The sequence below is a fragment of the Heterocephalus glaber genome, unplaced genomic scaffold (assembly GCF_053883595.1).
Source record: "Heterocephalus glaber isolate CG9 unplaced genomic scaffold, H.glaber_assembly_v1.0 deba00000331, whole genome shotgun sequence".
Lineage (NCBI taxonomy): Eukaryota > Metazoa > Chordata > Mammalia > Rodentia > Bathyergidae > Heterocephalus > Heterocephalus glaber.
The window spans coordinates 56,130,512-56,146,990 of record NW_028258142.1 but is presented as its reverse complement, the minus strand read 5'-3'; the positions used below and the strand labels follow the sequence as shown (position 1 = coordinate 56,146,990).

At 42.7% G+C, this 16,479-nt stretch overlaps 1 protein-coding gene and 1 pseudogene across 1 annotated transcript in view; one reads left to right on the top strand and one right to left on the bottom strand.

The window, feature by feature from the left end:
• Positions 1-16,479, top strand: part of LOC147830144 (laminin subunit alpha-3-like) — a 184,926-nt gene that overhangs the window by 83,219 nt on the left and 85,228 nt on the right. The gene's annotated exons all lie outside the window — the stretch shown is intronic.
• LOC106010052 (large ribosomal subunit protein eL21 pseudogene) lies at positions 418-1,012 on the bottom strand (annotated as a pseudogene).

The following is a 16,479-nucleotide window of genomic DNA, read 5'->3' as shown; positions in this document are numbered from 1 at the left end:
GTGGGTAGGAATGTGCTGTGTTAGAGATGTGGTCCTGGAGACCAAGGCAAAACTTCTTACACTCAGGTACCTTTCTTTTCTTTTCTTTTCTTTTCTTTTTTTTTGCTTTTAAACAATTTATTTAACTGAAATGCCATATAGTGACTTCCATTTATTTTGATACATCTTGTCCCCAAGGTGATTTAGAGGATCTTCAAGCCAATATAAATGTTTCATAAATATTTGGCCATTTGAGTATACATCTGCATAATACCTCACATCTTTCAGCAAGAAAAACACTGAAGAGTAAAGACCTGACACAATTAACTGGGTATAACGAGAATCTGCTCCAAATATTTGTTTCTCTGAGGTTAAGGCACCACACACCTGTTCAATTAAGAAAACCATCCTTACAGCACAGGATGATTTTTTATTTTGAAGTAGGGATTGGGGCATTCAGCCACTAATTAGGTGCTGCATGGCAGAGCTACATCCCCAGCTTATGCCATGAATTCATAGGGAATAGGTTCCAACAACTCAGGCTCCTTCCCATTGGTTCTCACAAAGTGCGCTTCTCTGGGTGGGGCAGGCTGGCGCTTCAGTTGAACCCAGGTACCTTTCTCTTTGGCTTCCTTCTTTTTCTGATCATTTTCCTTGACACGTTTCAGGAAGCTATCTTGACTCTTTGAGTGTTTAATATGCTCAATATGCACATTAATCCTCTTGGCAAGTATCTTGCCCTTGACTTGCTTGTTTACAACAATGCCAACAGCATGCTGGGTAACATTGTAGAATCTTCCAGTTTTGCCATAATAACATTTGTGTGGCATTCCTTTTTGAACAGTACCCATTCCCTTGATGTCTACAATATCACCCTTTTTGTAGATTCGCATGTATGTGGCCGAAGGAACAACCCCATGTTTTCTAAAAGGCCTAGAGAACATATACCGGGTTCCCCTCCTCTTTCCCTTTGTGTTCGTCATTTTGGCAAATTACTGGAAGATGGCGGTTCCGGCTGAAAGGGGGGTACCTTTATTTTTACTCTGTTTGATCTGTGAACAAATTGGCTGGAAAACTGGGCTGTGTACCAATTCCCAGTACCAGCAGAAGCACCCAGAGTGGAAAGCCTCCTTAAAGGAAGGACCTGCAGGGTGAGCAGGTTTTCAGCATCAAACTCCCACACATTGGCCTTGTCTGACCCTGTAGCTGTCTGAGATACCAGAATAGCGAATTGTCTGCGAGCACAGACTTTGCAATCAGACAGATGTGGATATGAATTCATGCTTAGTGACTTACTCAGGGTGGCTACAGACTTGCTATGCTTCTCTAAAGTTTAGCTTCTGCCTCTATAGATAGAACATAGTAATACAAATACATAGAATTATTCAGAAGACTACACAACATGTAAGTATTTGTGTCTGGAATACATAAATCCTCAACAAATGCTACTTTTCCATTTCCTCTTATATCTCCTTATTTTAATGATTTGGTTTGACAAATCTTGCAGGTGCCACATTTTCTTTCTTTCTTTCTTTTTCACCCCTCCAACCACCTGCTGCAGTGTCCTGTCCCTTGACCTTGCTGCCTTCCCTTAAGCTCAGGAATCACAGTGGACAGAGCTGCAGGTTCTGGGACTAACCTTCAGCCCAGAGCAAAGCACAGGAGCCCTGGGTTTCTAGATCAGTGAGCAGCATCTGGCTTCTAGGATTTCACATTCTTCTTGGGGAATCTAATGCATAGATAAATATTAGCATGCACCCCGGTAAATATAACTACCATGAGAGAAGGGTTACCCCTGCTTGGGATATTTATAAGAGCCCTTCCATTTGTCTTTCAAAGTTAAACAGAGTTTGTTGGACTAATACTAGGCACTGCCCGTAGACTGCCCATCTCAGGTTTATCGGAGATTGTGGATTTTTCTAGGATACAGGGTTGTTTTTTTGTTTTTTTTGTTTTGTACCAGGGATTGAACTCAGGATCTTGTGCTTGCAAGGCAGACGTCAGCACCACTGAGCTAAATCCCTGGCCCAGATACAGGGATTTAGTGCTAAAACCAGGACAGTTCCAGGCAGACTGGAATAGATGGTCATTACCATTAGTCCAGCATGATCTACACTCCCTGATCATGACTCATGGGTGTGAGTACTGATCATTAGTGTAGACTTGAGTTGGAATTTATTTCCAGAATTATAGCCTGAGAATCTGCATTTTAACATCTTACACTCTGCAGGTGCTTGTCATTTAAGTTGGAGAGCACTGCGATATTGTTTTCTTTTTGCTTAGATGCACGTTACAGATTGAGTGTGTTTCTCAGCCATAGGGATCCTCTGTGGTCTATGTGGGGAATGGGAGGAAAAAAATAAAAACCTCTACACCTCTGAAATCTCAGATTTCAACTCAGCAGGGACAATGTGGCCAAACTGGTCTACAGCGGGTCCTCTGAGCACCAGCACGTCTGCATCCCCAGCTTATCAGGATTTGCAGCTCTCCTGCCAGGCTGGAGGTGTTCAGACATCTCTGGCTCTGTGAAGGAAAGCCTAGCCATGCGACTGCTTTGGTACCCAGTGTACTGCATCTTCCTCCCTTGGCCTCGGTGATGTTGCAGGTAGTCGGGTCCTCATCAGTTTGTGTCCCTGAGTGAGGAGACATCCAGAGGTGCCCACCCTCAATACCCATGCGGCACAGGTGAGATACACACGAACTTGTCTTAAGCCACGGAGGCTTTGGCATTGATTGTGGTTGCAGCCTCAGCAAGCCTACCATGGTAGACACTCTCTGTACCATCCTGGAGTCCCTAGCTGTTGAGGAAAAAGTATACAGAACTTCCCAGATTGATTCTCTGGAATGAGGGGGTGGGGGAGCAAAGACTCCTTTTAGAATTCCCTGAACAGAAAGTGAGATTCTGACCAAACTACTGAGATGAGATAGCCTCATGTAGTCATCCATAGATTCTTGTGTTCCTTCACCAGACATTTCAAAAAGTGACCAGTCCTGGGCTTGTCTCTTGAAAAGCTCCGGCTGGTCTGAATAGCACTGAGGAAGAAGCCAAGCTGTAGTTACAAGGTCAGACTCTAAGGCAGGACCCTTGTATCTGGGCAGCCAGTGGAAGAAGGACCAAGTCATCCGAATGAATATTTGAAATTTGGGGCAGATGTATTCCCTGACCAGCAATTGAATTACAATTCAAATGGAAGCTGTCTTCTCTCTTTACAAGTCAGGAGGTTAATGGGCCTACTTCACTTAACCAGCAGGAATGAGTAAAAAAAGAAACATCTCCGTTACTGACTGCCAAAACCACAAGAAAGAAAGAGTTCCTCCCAGGGTGCATGTGCTTGTTCAAATTTGTGTTTTGAAGGCTCGCTCCTGTCGTGAGGTCTTACCTCCTCCCTGAACCAGAAGTCAGCTCCAGTGGTTGGCCTGGAACCAGAAAGTATGAAGAGATTTTGAAAGGTTCCCTGGAAATTTTGCCAAATTGCTTGTCTGCAACGCATGGCAATATGTATTTTGTAATTAAGAAGGACATGCTCCACTTGGTTTTGGGTTGTTGTATTTCCTTAGGAAGACATGGAGAACTTTAGAGATTCAAGTCCCTGCCTCAAGGAGATGATCACTAGTCCTACTTCTCAGCACACAGAAGGCTGCCATCCATTCCTCACAGAGCTCCTTTCTCACTTTTTAAATATATTCCCCCTTCATCTGAGATCCCTATTCTTTTTTATTTTTTATTTTTGGTACCGGGGATCGAACTCGGGTCCTTGCGCTTGCAGAGCAGGTGGCAAAACCACTGAGCTAAATCCCCAGCCCTGAGATCCCTATTCTTGTTCCGTCCTGCATCATAAGTACCTGCTTTGAGGTCCTTGCTACTTCTCCTTAGACACACTTGTCCCTGGGAGAGCACACACCTCCAAAGGGGAAACAGTTCCAAGACCAGCTCTGTGCTTATTGGAACCACTTTCTCACGCCTCAAGCCAGCCCTACGTGGTGCATGTCCACTGAGGGTTCTTTCCATGTGGAAGGGTCCACCTGGGGAGCATCCCTGTCTCTTCCCTGCCCCATCTTCTGGATGCTGAGTGTAGAATCCAGGACCAGGTGTCAGCTCCATCCTGTCCCTGGACAGCAAACCCAGTCAGAGGAAGGTGCTGTTCTCAGGGTCAGCCTGTCCCAGCCACACTGAGCCAGCTGGCCCAAGATGTCTAAGGGGTATCCACCATCAGTCGCCACAACCTGCATCATCTGATGTTACCAGAAATACAGAGGAAATAAAGTCTCAGCAGAAATAAAGGGGACATTTTGTCCCCACCATCTCTGCCTTATTTCTGAATTGGTTCATAACCGGATAGGGAAGATGGATGCATTTCATTGGGCCTTTCAAAAACCACGACATTCAGCACTACTATTATTCCTTTGTGTAGACAAGGATACCAAGGCACAAGCAGAGAAAGTGGATCTCACAGCTTAATCTCCTAAAAGATCACAGTGTGGAACTGGAAGCTAGGCATTCTGGCTCCAAATTCTCAACTCTTGGCCATTATGAACTCTGCTTGTAAAATATGAAGTGTTGCTTTATTTATGTGTTTTTTCATCTATATAAATGTACTATCAGGTCTAGTTGGATATGTTCCATGTTCATGAACTTTAAGTTGTGGAAGATCCATCCAGAGTACTTCTGAACCCCACAGGGTTGATATTTATATGATCATTAGTGAGATGCTTTTTCACATTGATTACATTTTCACATTTTGGTATTATATTACTGAATACAGTATTGCCTTGGGAGAAATCATATACAGGTATAAATGGCGTGTGCCAACAGTTCCATCAGATACGTAGGGTTCACGTTGTATTTTTTTTCAAGAAAAATATTATAAATAAGAATTATCTCCTAAGTCAAACCTCAAAAACTCATATAGTCCTTCATGGTGCTACAACGACTTTTATATTCCACATTTTTAGGAGGGGATGGTATAAACCAGTGCTGGGTTTTAGGGGAAGCCTTTGGCCGTCTGTGTGGGATTTGGGGTGCAGGGAGCACAGAAGGCTCCCAGCCTCGGGGAGGCCTAGGGAAGCAGACACAGGAATGAGAGGATAGGGAGCTCATGGGCTTGGGCCCTTGTGTGGGCTCTGGGGCGATGGGGCTTTGGTCTTCCTCCCACACTAGCCCCAGACCCTTCCTTCCAGACCGCACCCCCCCCCCCCCACCTTCTGAAGGCCCAGACAATTCCTGACAGGAGGGGCTGGGATTGCGTTTAGTGGCGTGGTTCTTGCTGGCAGAGAAAATATCCCCCCATGAATCCCCTTGACTGCCAGAGGATGAATTGGACTCTGCTGCCCCCTTGCTCACTGTGTGCCGGTGTTCGAGATGATTATCCCTTCCCTGTTTAGCCCACACCTTCTGCAGTGGGTCTGCCTGACCACCCTGACCCCTCCCCAGCTCCTGGCCTACTTCAGGTCCTCATTGGGCAGGGCTCACAATGAGATCCCAGAACTGGATTCCAGGTGGTTCACTGTACATACTGCTGCATTCCCTATGCCCCAAGGAGGGGTCTCCCTTTCCACATGTTTGCCCTGCCACAAAGGACACCTATTGGCGGCCTTTGTAGGATCCTCACAGGCTCCAGAAGAGTCCAGAAGAGTCTGGGAACACAAGGGCAGCCTTTGGACCTACAGTTCAGCTGACACACACCCGCCCATCACCGTGAAAATGACTTGGAATTGTCTTGTTTTGTGCCAAGTAAACACAATGCTCAGGGTTTGGGCCTCGTACCAGGATTGCCTTCAGCCGGGTGAAGTGCAGCCCTGCCTTGCCCTACAGCTGCCTGGGGCTGCACTGCCCCTGCTGCAGTTCCTGAGCTGACAGGGTCATCCAGTGCACATCCTGGGTTTATAAGGCTGTGTGCACTCAAGACCTGAAAGCTTCCTTAATTGCTCTTCTGAGGACCCTCGTAGAGGAAAAGCACAGTGTCCCACAAAGCCTAGCAACAGTGAAGCTGGACCTGAGGTCACCTAGGAGTTAGCATGCTTAGGTTGGGGCAGAGGTGGCATAAGGTTTCTGTTTGGGTCATTTTGACTGGAGGGGGAAGCAAGGTATCTCCAAGTGGGATAGCATGGAGACAGCTGGAAATACAGCTGTGAGTTTAGGTGAGAATTCCGGCCTAGCGAGAAGCTGGTGGTCAGTGGTGTAAGATGGAGAGGGTGTGGAGGGTGGCCAGAGCTGCCCCGAATAGGACTGGGGGTGGCCTGAGAGCAGGAGGGGGCGGAGGCAGCACAGGGCCCTTCAAAGTGTGGCTGAACTGAAGAGAAGGGTGGAGTGGGAGAGGGTGTGGATCTTCAGGGCAGCAGAGACTTTAGAAGCTGCTAGGTTGGATCCCACAGAAGGCAGGGGAGTAGGATTCCAAGCACAGGCAGAGGTGGCTTTGGACAGGAGGCTCCTCCCTCTGCTGGGAAGGAGGGAAGGTGTGCAGCTATAATGTGGCGGGAGACTTGGGGAGGTAAGGGGAGACATTCCTTTTTTGGGGTTGATTTAACCGGACAAGGAAAAGTGCAGGCTTCCGGAGTGGAAGGAGCAGGGCTGGGGTGGAGGGCGGAGGAGGCCACTCAGTCAGAGCGCTGTGCCTGTCCTGGAGCTCACTCCTGTGGCCAAGTGCTGCTTGCTGTGGCTCCTCCTGACCACATGGTCAGCCCTTGACCTTGGCCTGACACTGGACTCAGCAACCCCCTGCCAGGTCAGGCACTGTTCCTGGAAGCCAGATGGTGTGGCCATCTCAGCTCCTTCTAGAAAGAATCCTGCAGTGATCTGCCTTTTGGTAAAACTTGCTCTCCATGCAGTCTTGAAAGGAGGCATGCAGTTCACTGAGCTGGTGTCGTGTGGCCAGGCTGCCTTCCCTGGCAGGGCAGCCGGGAAAGGTGGCACCCGCAGCTTCCAAGGCAGGGTTGCATTCTGCTCCCAGCAAGGTTCGTATGGTGGGAAGGGCAGTCAGATCCTAGAAAAGCAAACAAAGGAAAGACAAACATCTGCAGGGCAGCCCCCTCCCCAGCCACTCTGGGCAGCTGCTGAGAGCCCCACGTGTGGGACTCACAACCCCAGGAGCAGCTCCCTAACCCTCTGACAGGTGTGTGGTCTTTCTCAAGCACAGGTGGATGGCCATGCAGATGTTCCAACACTTGCATTATTTGCGTTTATTATCGACAATCAATAAAATGTCTCCTTCAATGTTCCAAACATCCTTGAAAACTGCCACACTAGGAGCTACAGTGTTCAGAAAGTAAAGTGTTCAGTCAAAGAACGCATTCTAAGAATATTTAACCTGTAGCTCAGCTCATTTGAAATGATGCTTCCTGTAGCAGCTTGTCCTCAAAATGAATGTGTGGACTAATAAAAAGGAGTATGCTGAACCAATTTAAGTGACCATCATTATGCCCTTTGGATTGAACAACTGTAATAAAAAAATCTGAAGTAATCGGTCTCTCTTTTCAGATCCTTTAATATTTCCTTCATGTGTTTAGGTGCTCTTGAGTTGGCTGTATATATATCTACAATTGTTATATCTCTCTTTATTAATTGAACTCTTAATAATTACAGAGAGCAGAATGGTGGTTACAAGGTGCTGGTCAGAGAGTGCAGTCACGAGGAATAAATGTTGTTTAAGGTTAAGGGTGTTAGTTTAATTAATAATTCCTCATTGAATACATATAGCAAGGCATCACTTTGTACCCCATAAATAATTCAGTTATAACCTGGCAATATCCTATACAAAATAAAATTTTTTAAAAAAAGAGAGATCTGAGGCAGGGCTGGGGATTTAGCTCAGTGGTTCTGCTGTGTGCCTTGAAAGCGCAAGGTCCTGAGTTCGATCCCCGGGGCAAAAAAAAAAAAGAGCTCTGAGGCAATTAGTCGTTAGTAAAGATGTTGGAAACCCAGCTGAAAGGATCATTTTAGCCCAAAAATGCTGAACCTTAAGAAAAATGTAATATCAGAAGAAAGGAAAAGATATGACAAGGAAAAGTAAGAAAGGACTACAGTGAGTTTAGACCAGAAATGTTAATACTCTTCAGACTGAAACATCCTGGCCAAGAGGAGGAAACTGGAGCATTAGAGACGGTGTGGATAAAGCATCATATTTTTAGGAGTTTGTCCAATAAAAGTATAAATAGGCTCAGGGAACATTTAGAGAACTTGGTTGCTGGTTCTAAAGTCACTAGTTCAATCTGTGCCTTGGAAGAACACGACTGTAATTTCCCTTGTTCTTCATAGTAGTTTGTCAGCTAAATTCTTAGGTTACTTAGTTCAGTAGGTGACTCAAATGGTGTACCTGTTTCTGGTAAATTAGCAAAAAAAAAAAAAAAAAAGCATGAATGAGAAATAGGGAGATTTACAAGGAGAGCTAAACCCCAGACACAAGATTTTCCTGACCATTGAGAAGAGCTAATGGTGGGAAAAGATACAAGATTTGGTTAGGAAATGGGGCTCAGAACCCTCGTTTTTTAGTGGGGCTGTGCTGATTTATAATCACCCTAGAATTTACTTTCAAGTTGTTGGTTATGGATAAAATGCTCTTGAGTAGCAGTTTGCTCTCAAGCAATGTACTTTAAAATTATTTAGGGAAAAATGATTAAAATCTACAAAGACTGAAAACCATACTCAATGTAATCAATCCTTTTCTCCCTCTGGAGTTACAAGTTTATCAGTGTAAGAATCAAGCTGCAAGTGTTTCTTTCTCCTCTCTTCTCTGTTGTTTCCTCTTTTTTGCCCCTGAAATCTTTCATTATTTCCAAATCATTGGTAGCCCAAATCTTTAGACTAAGTTTTGGCTTAGGAATTTATTTCTCAGGCTCTTATGAGTATGTTTTATGGGGGTTTTTTTGGTGTTTTGCATTTTTAATCAGTTTTTCAAAATGATTCATGAAGTTGTACATTTTAGTGGGGTACCATGTGATGTTTTAATATGTGTATATATTGTGTAATGTTCAAATCAAGGCAAATATATTTATTTTCTCCAACATTTATCATTTCTTTGTGGGGAAAACATTCAAACTCCTAGTTTTTGGAAATTTACAGTACATTATCTTTATCTGCAGTCACCCTATTGTGCACTAACACACGAAAACTTCCCCTGTGTGACTGTAACTTACCTCCCCTTGGGTTATTTATTTTAAATCAGGAAGTAAGAGACTATTACCTTTTGTCACTATTCCAGTTTCTATTCTAATTTTTGTCTCCTGCTGACTTGAATCTTGATTGTTTGAAAAGAGCCCAGGGAGACCTGGTGTAAGTATTTAAATTCTGGGTGGGCTGTCATGTGATGGATTGTCACATGGCTGTCATGGATGGCTGTCATGTGATTCCCTCCCATCCCCACCCCAGGGAGGACTGACGAAAGACAGTTTTTGACAAAACACCCAGGAAACCTGCGATGGCTGGGACTTGTCAACAGTTCAGGGGGTTGCTGGGAGCAAGTAGGAGGAGCTGAGGGTTCTCCTTAGACCCAAACCCAGCACATTTTCCGGGCACAGCATGGTGACAGGCACAGAAGACAGGGCTGCCTCTGTAGAGCTGCTGGCACATGTGTGCTTTGGCCCCAGAGCAATGGACCTGGGCCAACTGAGCTGTGTTGTCCACTGGCTTTGAATGTGAGGATTGTACCTCAGCTTGCAAAAATCTTCAATTCAGGTTACTAAAATGGAGCTTCGTTTCCCTTGATGTGCATCTTTTCTTTTCCAAAAACCAGAACCAAACAAAAACAAAAACAAAACCCTCTACAACTTCTTCAAGGGGCCCCATCCACAAAATAAACTTGATCAGTTCCATATGTTATGACTTATTTTTTTCATAGTTTGTTATTTGGATTTTGTACCTTGATAGTGAGAATGTTTACAGTTTAGTTAATAAAAGTAAATGTTTCAATATGTCTCCTCACAGCTTACTTTTTTTTTTTGGTACCGGGGATCAAACTTGGGACCTTGTACTTGAGAGGCAGGCGGCAGAACCACTGAGCTAAATCCCCGGCACAGCTTACTTATTAATTACGAAAGTAACATGGAAATTACAACGGGGAAACCTAGTGAACACCTTTTTAATGTAGCCTCATGGATAATAGGACAACCTGGTATCTTGTGCCTCCTGGTGTGACAGAGAAGGATGTGCTGCCCAGGTAGTGAACTGGCCAAGAATGCTTCCCCCGAGTCAAATCATGAGAAAGTACCAGTCAAATATATCATGCATCAAATTCAAACTGTGGGATATTCTATGCTATTCTATGATCCTGTGATAGAAGAGTCAGACTGTATAACAGACCTGAGAACATTCTCGACTCTTCAAAATGTGATCATCAGGAAAGAGAAAACCATCAGGGGCACTGCTCCACATTAAAGGGGATAAAAGAGACCCAGTAACTCATATATAACCCCTGATTGGATCCTGGAATGGAAAAAATAATGCAATGGACGTAATTAAGAGAATCAAAGAAACATGAATAGAGACAATGTAGTAAAGAGATTTCTGTGTACACATTAAAATATGTTAGGAATGGAATTAATATGAGAAAATGAAAAAATGGAAACAGTCTTTATAAATAGGGAGGGATGGAAGTGTTGAAGGGAGGGGAGGGAAAGGGGGAAAAATAAGAACCAAGAGAGATTATGTAAAGGTGCAAATTTCCAATGATGAAGGCCATTATATTGTATACCTAAAATGTACCAATAAAATAATATTTAAAAAGTGTGTTAGGCATGAAAAAATTGAGTTTATATTGAAGAAATATTAATGTTTGGGGGAGATATATTCTGAAATATTTAGGGGCAAAGTGTCATGATGTCTGTAACTTACTTTCAAAGAATAAAAGCATTAGTGTGTGTGTGTGTGTGTGTGTGTGTGTAGAACAAACCAATATAGCAATGTGTTAGTATACTGGACACTTGACTTACGAACTCAATCAGTTCTCAAGGGTGGGTTGTAACTCAAGTTGGTTGTAAGTCAATACAGATGAGGTCTGGATGTTTACTTGGGTACACACTATAGATAACAAGAGGCAAATGAATCTTCCATTAACCTCATTAACCCAAAATGTTGTATGTCAGGCTGGTCCTAACTTGAGGGTCTACTGTAGGTGGTAAATCTAGATGAAAAGTATGCAGACATTCATTGTACTACTGTTTGAAGTTTCCTACAGATTTGCAAACTTAAAAAGTTGGGAAATGTAAATTAGAAAGTGCTTCTTTGTGGATCATTATGCTCATTAAAGTAGAAAGCTATTAAAAGACTGATTTCATCTTCATTATGCACTTGGATTTTTAGGGAAAGGTGTCCTATAGAGTTGAGTGAGAACCATGTTTTGTCGGTTTTTTGTTTTTTTGGTATGGGGATCAAACTCAGGACCTTATGGTTTCGAGGCAAGCAGTGGAAACTCTGAGCTAAATCCCTGGCCCGAGAACCATATTTTGGAAGTGACTTGAAGTTCATGTGCTTAATTCTTTGTGTTTTTACTTGTACCATTTCAAAAATCTCATTTTAATTCAACAGTGTGTATTAAGCACTTATTCTGAGGACATGGGAGTGACACAGTCTGGTGGGAATGACAGACAAAAGCAAATATGCCACAGTACATAAGTGCTCTTTTAAAAGAGGAATGTCAAATTTTTATGAAGTAGATATTATTGTTCCTTTTTAAATTTCCCATGGTACTGAGGATTAAAACCAGAGCCTGTACATGGTAGGCAAGGGCTCTATCACTGAGCTACATCGCATTCCTTTTTATTTTTACTTTTGAGATAGGGTCTTACAAAGTTGCCCAGGCTGGCCCTGAGCTTGTGATCCTCTTGGCTAGACTTTCAAGTAGCTGGAATTACAGGCATGCACCATCACACCTGACTATTGTTTCTCATTTAACTAACAAATATCTTTTGTGATCATTTTATTGGCAAGTAAATAGACTCTTGTGCTTGGAGTGACACAGCCTGTGGGTGACGGACTCCCTTTCAGCAGAGCTTATTCTACTGCAGCTTAGCTCAGCCACCAGGGCAAGACCATTTGGGGTTCACCTCTGTGTCTGTGTTTGCCAATTGGTTCTATCTATCTATCTATCTATCTATCTATCTATCTATCTATCATCTATGATCTACATATTTTGGTACTGGGAATTGAACCCACAACCTTCATGCTCAACTACATCACCAGGGGTGCTCTACCGCTGAGCTACATTTCCAGCTCTTTCCATTTACTTGTTTAATTTTGAGTTGCCCAGGTGGCATGAGCTTGTGATCCTTTTGCCTCAGTCTCCCAACTGGAATTACAGATGCATGCCACAGTGGGCTTGGTAGCTGCCTCTTGAACCCAGGAGCAGCTACTTAGCTTTAATTTTGATTGATTGATTGATTGATTCATTCATTCATTCATTCATTCATAGCAATCATTGAACATCTATCATATGGAGTTCAGGGAGACGCTGAAATGAATAAATGGAGAGCTGTAACAAGTTGTACCTCCAGAGGCTTCAGAGCATGGACTGGGGAGAGAAACAAGGATCCACTGGTACTGTCTTGTCTACCTGTTCGTCTTGAAGTCTCTTGACATCAGAGTGTCTCACATTCTATGATTCTCGTCTGCTTTATTAAAACATTACTTAAAGGAGTACTTTATATCTCTTCCCAAACAATCATCCACAGAATTCAAGCCATCTTTAGCTTGTTACAAAAGCATGAGAAAATTACATTTCAGTCCTTCTGGGTCATTACTTTCCCCTAAGATATTTTTCTTTGAAAATATACAACTTTGCTTTTCTACTTATAGTAATTCCACAGCTGGGTGCTTTTTAGTTTCATAAAGAGTCCTCCTTTATATCACTGAATCTTAAGCATCACTTGTGGGCACTTTGAAGTATATTTAAAGGTTGAAGAGTAAACATACGTTACTGATAGTAAGGAAAGAGTTTAATAGAAGTCATTTAGAAGCCGTATAATTTTAAATTATTAAGCAGGGGGAAATAAACCCCTGCCTGTTGGTTTAATATGCCTGAACCAGGCTGTGAACATTCTTCAAAGACCATAGTGATGTTTTTGAACGTGCAAGTCTCAGAGGGGTTTTGCTGCCAAGCTGGAGCACTGAGCAAGATCTAGTGCAAGTTGCATGGCAGGGATGGTCATGAATAAAACCTAGAGCCCGTCATTGCCGATGGAATCAGAAAAAACAAATGTAACCTACCAGTATCAGAGCACGTATACAGATGGGAGAACCCCAGTGATAAGTTCCCAAGACAAAAATGAGAGGGCAACATTTGCAAGTGATGTCCAATTTGGTTGATGCAGAAAGATCAGTTTGGTGGACTTATTAAACCAGGCCCAGGTGGCAGGTTCGTGGACCTAACCAGTGGGGCACACTTCCTACAGGTGGAGTTGGGACTTTAATCAGTACAGTGCTTCAAAGGAATCACCCATTTCCTAGGAAGAAGAGGAATCTAGCCAGAGGCTCCCTCTGAGTCACATTTGCCTTTAAGTACCAGAAAGTGCAACTCTGGAAACCCAATTCCCTCAATAACCATCCTGATGTATTACAACTTCGCTTCTCATCCCAGACTCCCTAGAACACAATTTTAGCACATTTGGAAATCAATGTTGTTTGGTACTTTTCTGATCATTTATTTCCCCACAGATGCAACAGGCCAAATATTAAGTCCTTACTGGGTCCTGTGGCATAGCTAATGCTCAGTGAGTAGAATACACATAGGCTCAGGGGTTTTAAACCTGAAAGCTGTGGGCTCATCACTTAACCTCTCCAAGCCGCATTGTCCCCATCTGTAAAGTGGGATTAATAAAGCACCACTTCTTATTCTGAGGCCTAAATAAAAGTTTGGGAAGCACTTAATGTGTTATCTGGAATGCAATAATCATTAAATCATAATCTGTTAAATAGTTTTTTAGGGGTGCTGTGATTGTGAGAGTTTAGTGGTAAAGGTAAAGTATGCTTGGGATGATTCTTGTATTTGTAGTCCATTTTATTCACATATCCAAAAGTGTGGGAGACCACCCCATTGATTATGCCCAAAGCACCCTGTAAGCATTGCAGGCTGTAAAGAGTTAACCCCACAATTGGCTTATTTTAAGACGTGGGTCTGATCAAAGCATATGAGATAAAACACAAGCCGAAGTCAGAGTGACTCTTACCCAAATTCCATTCCCAGCCTAACACAACGATGTTGTCTCTTCTTTTACAAGCCATGCCTGCATCAGCAACATATCTCTAGCAACTACATGTAGCACCTACACATAGCCTCCTCACCACAACTCAATAATGATTATGTCACCAATAAATATCAGTGGCTCTAATCTTTCAGGGCCTTGGCTTGCTCAGCACTGGTCATCCTGGGTCCCCATCTCTTTCTCTTTAACTCTGTCTCTAAGTCTTTCTTCTTGCCATGCATCGTAGCACCAAGCAGTAGATTGGGATCCACAGCAGGGACCTTCGATACAAGGGTGATCTTGTTTTGATGAGGACTGAGAGAGATATACAAACAGTTTGATGTATATTTGTTCCAATTTCCCAAACAAGTTCTTGAACTTCCTATCAACTTCTCTACTGTGTAGTAATGTAATGTGGGTCTTTTGGAAATCACATTACTTACAGGTAGGTGTTGCTATATGGTTTTCAGTGTACATTGTAATTCCTAATTAATTCTCTTCATGGGTGAGATTCCCCTGCCCCCTGCCAAGTGTTAGTAGACAATTTGGAAATGTTAATTTAAGCCCAAGGTAAGCATTTTTTTTCAAAATAAAAAGAATCAAGGGCTTGACTGGGACAGAACAGGCTGGAATTTAGAATTTCAGTAATTGAAGTGATAGTTATTCATTAGAGAAATAAGCAAAGGGCTTCTCAGAGCAAAAGGTAAATATTTGTGTGTATGGGTGGTGGTTCTCAAAGTATGCATGAAAGCCTGAGGAATCCCCAAGACCTTCTAGCAGGTCCACTAGTCTTGGGGTCCTCCTTTTCCCCATCATAGATCTGCATGAGACCAGGTCTCCAAATACTTCAACCAAAGCTATGCAGCACAGCAGTATGAATGGAGAAGCAGATAGCAAGGAGAGCACAGCTGTCATCACGCTAGGCATTTAAAGAGATTTGTAAAAGTATAAAGCAGTGCTGTTATTCTCGCTCAATTTTTTTTCAGAAAATGTACCAATTTTTCATAAAAATATGGTATTTATGTTAATGTAATGGATTTATTATTTTTAAATGAATTAATAGTATAGATTTTTAATTTTCTCAACTTTAACTTCTTATATGGTACATATTAGTAGATAGAATCCATATAAACAAAATTTTGGGGTGGCCTCCATAACTTTTAAAAGTATAAAGGGATTCTGAGACCAAAAAGTTGGAGAACCATTGTCCTAGAGATTTGGCTTCTGGTTTGGAGCCTGTGACATTTACACTAGCTTATCCCCATGGATGCTCAAGTCTCTTATATAAAATGGTGTGGTGTTTGCATAGTTTAACCTGCCTGTATGCTTTAAATTATCTCTGGACCCTCAGTGGTTCCACTGCCTGCCTTGAAAGCACAAGGTCCCGAGTTCAATCCCTGGTACCAAATATATATATATATATATGTATGTATGTATCTATATCTAGGTGACTTGTAAAGTCCAATACAATGTAAATGCTATGTAAATACGGGTTATATTTTTGTTTAGTGAATAGAGACAAGAAAAATGTCTATGTATGTTCAGTACAGATCATTTTCCTCCAATATTTTTAATCCTCATTTGGTTGAATTTACAGATATGAATCTGGGTATGTAGAGGGCAGGCTACATAATTTCAGAGTTCAAAATTCAAATCAGAAAATTTTAAGGAAAGTGGGTAGGAATAAACTGCAAGGAACCCTGGGATCCACATGGGGATTTCAGGAGTGAGGGGTGAAGAAAGCAGAACCCAAGCTTCACTTCATTTGTTTATTTTTGCGTCCTCCTTGCCTTGGGCAAAAGAGTGATGAGAGTGAGCAAGAAAATTAATAATAAGATGAACAATCAGAGAAAGAGGAGGCCAGTGGAGATGGTGCTGGGTATGAAGTGCTACCACTCCACCAGCAGCTGTTTAGGTGTCAGTTCCACACTGTTACCATTGTGTGCTAAGACTTTCCTGATATATAGACTTGAAGATGCTGTGTAGCCTGGTTAACATTCAAGAGAATATTGGTTAAGGTAGGACAAAGATGATGATCAACATTTATGTTTGGTGGAAAAGGAAGATGATAGTTTTAGTTTTGAATGTGATAGGCTCATGGAGATATCTAATAGGCAGGTAGAAATAAGAGTCTGGCCCAGAGCAGCAAAGTAAGTTTGAGGAACAAGAGCAAAGCAGGGGGCATAGCAATACCTGACTTCAAGCTATACTACAAAGCAATAACGATAAAAATGGCATGGTACTGGAATAAAAACAGACATGAAGACCATTGGGACAGAACTGAGGAGACAGAAAACCTCCCCAGACATATTCAACTATTTGATTTTTGACAAA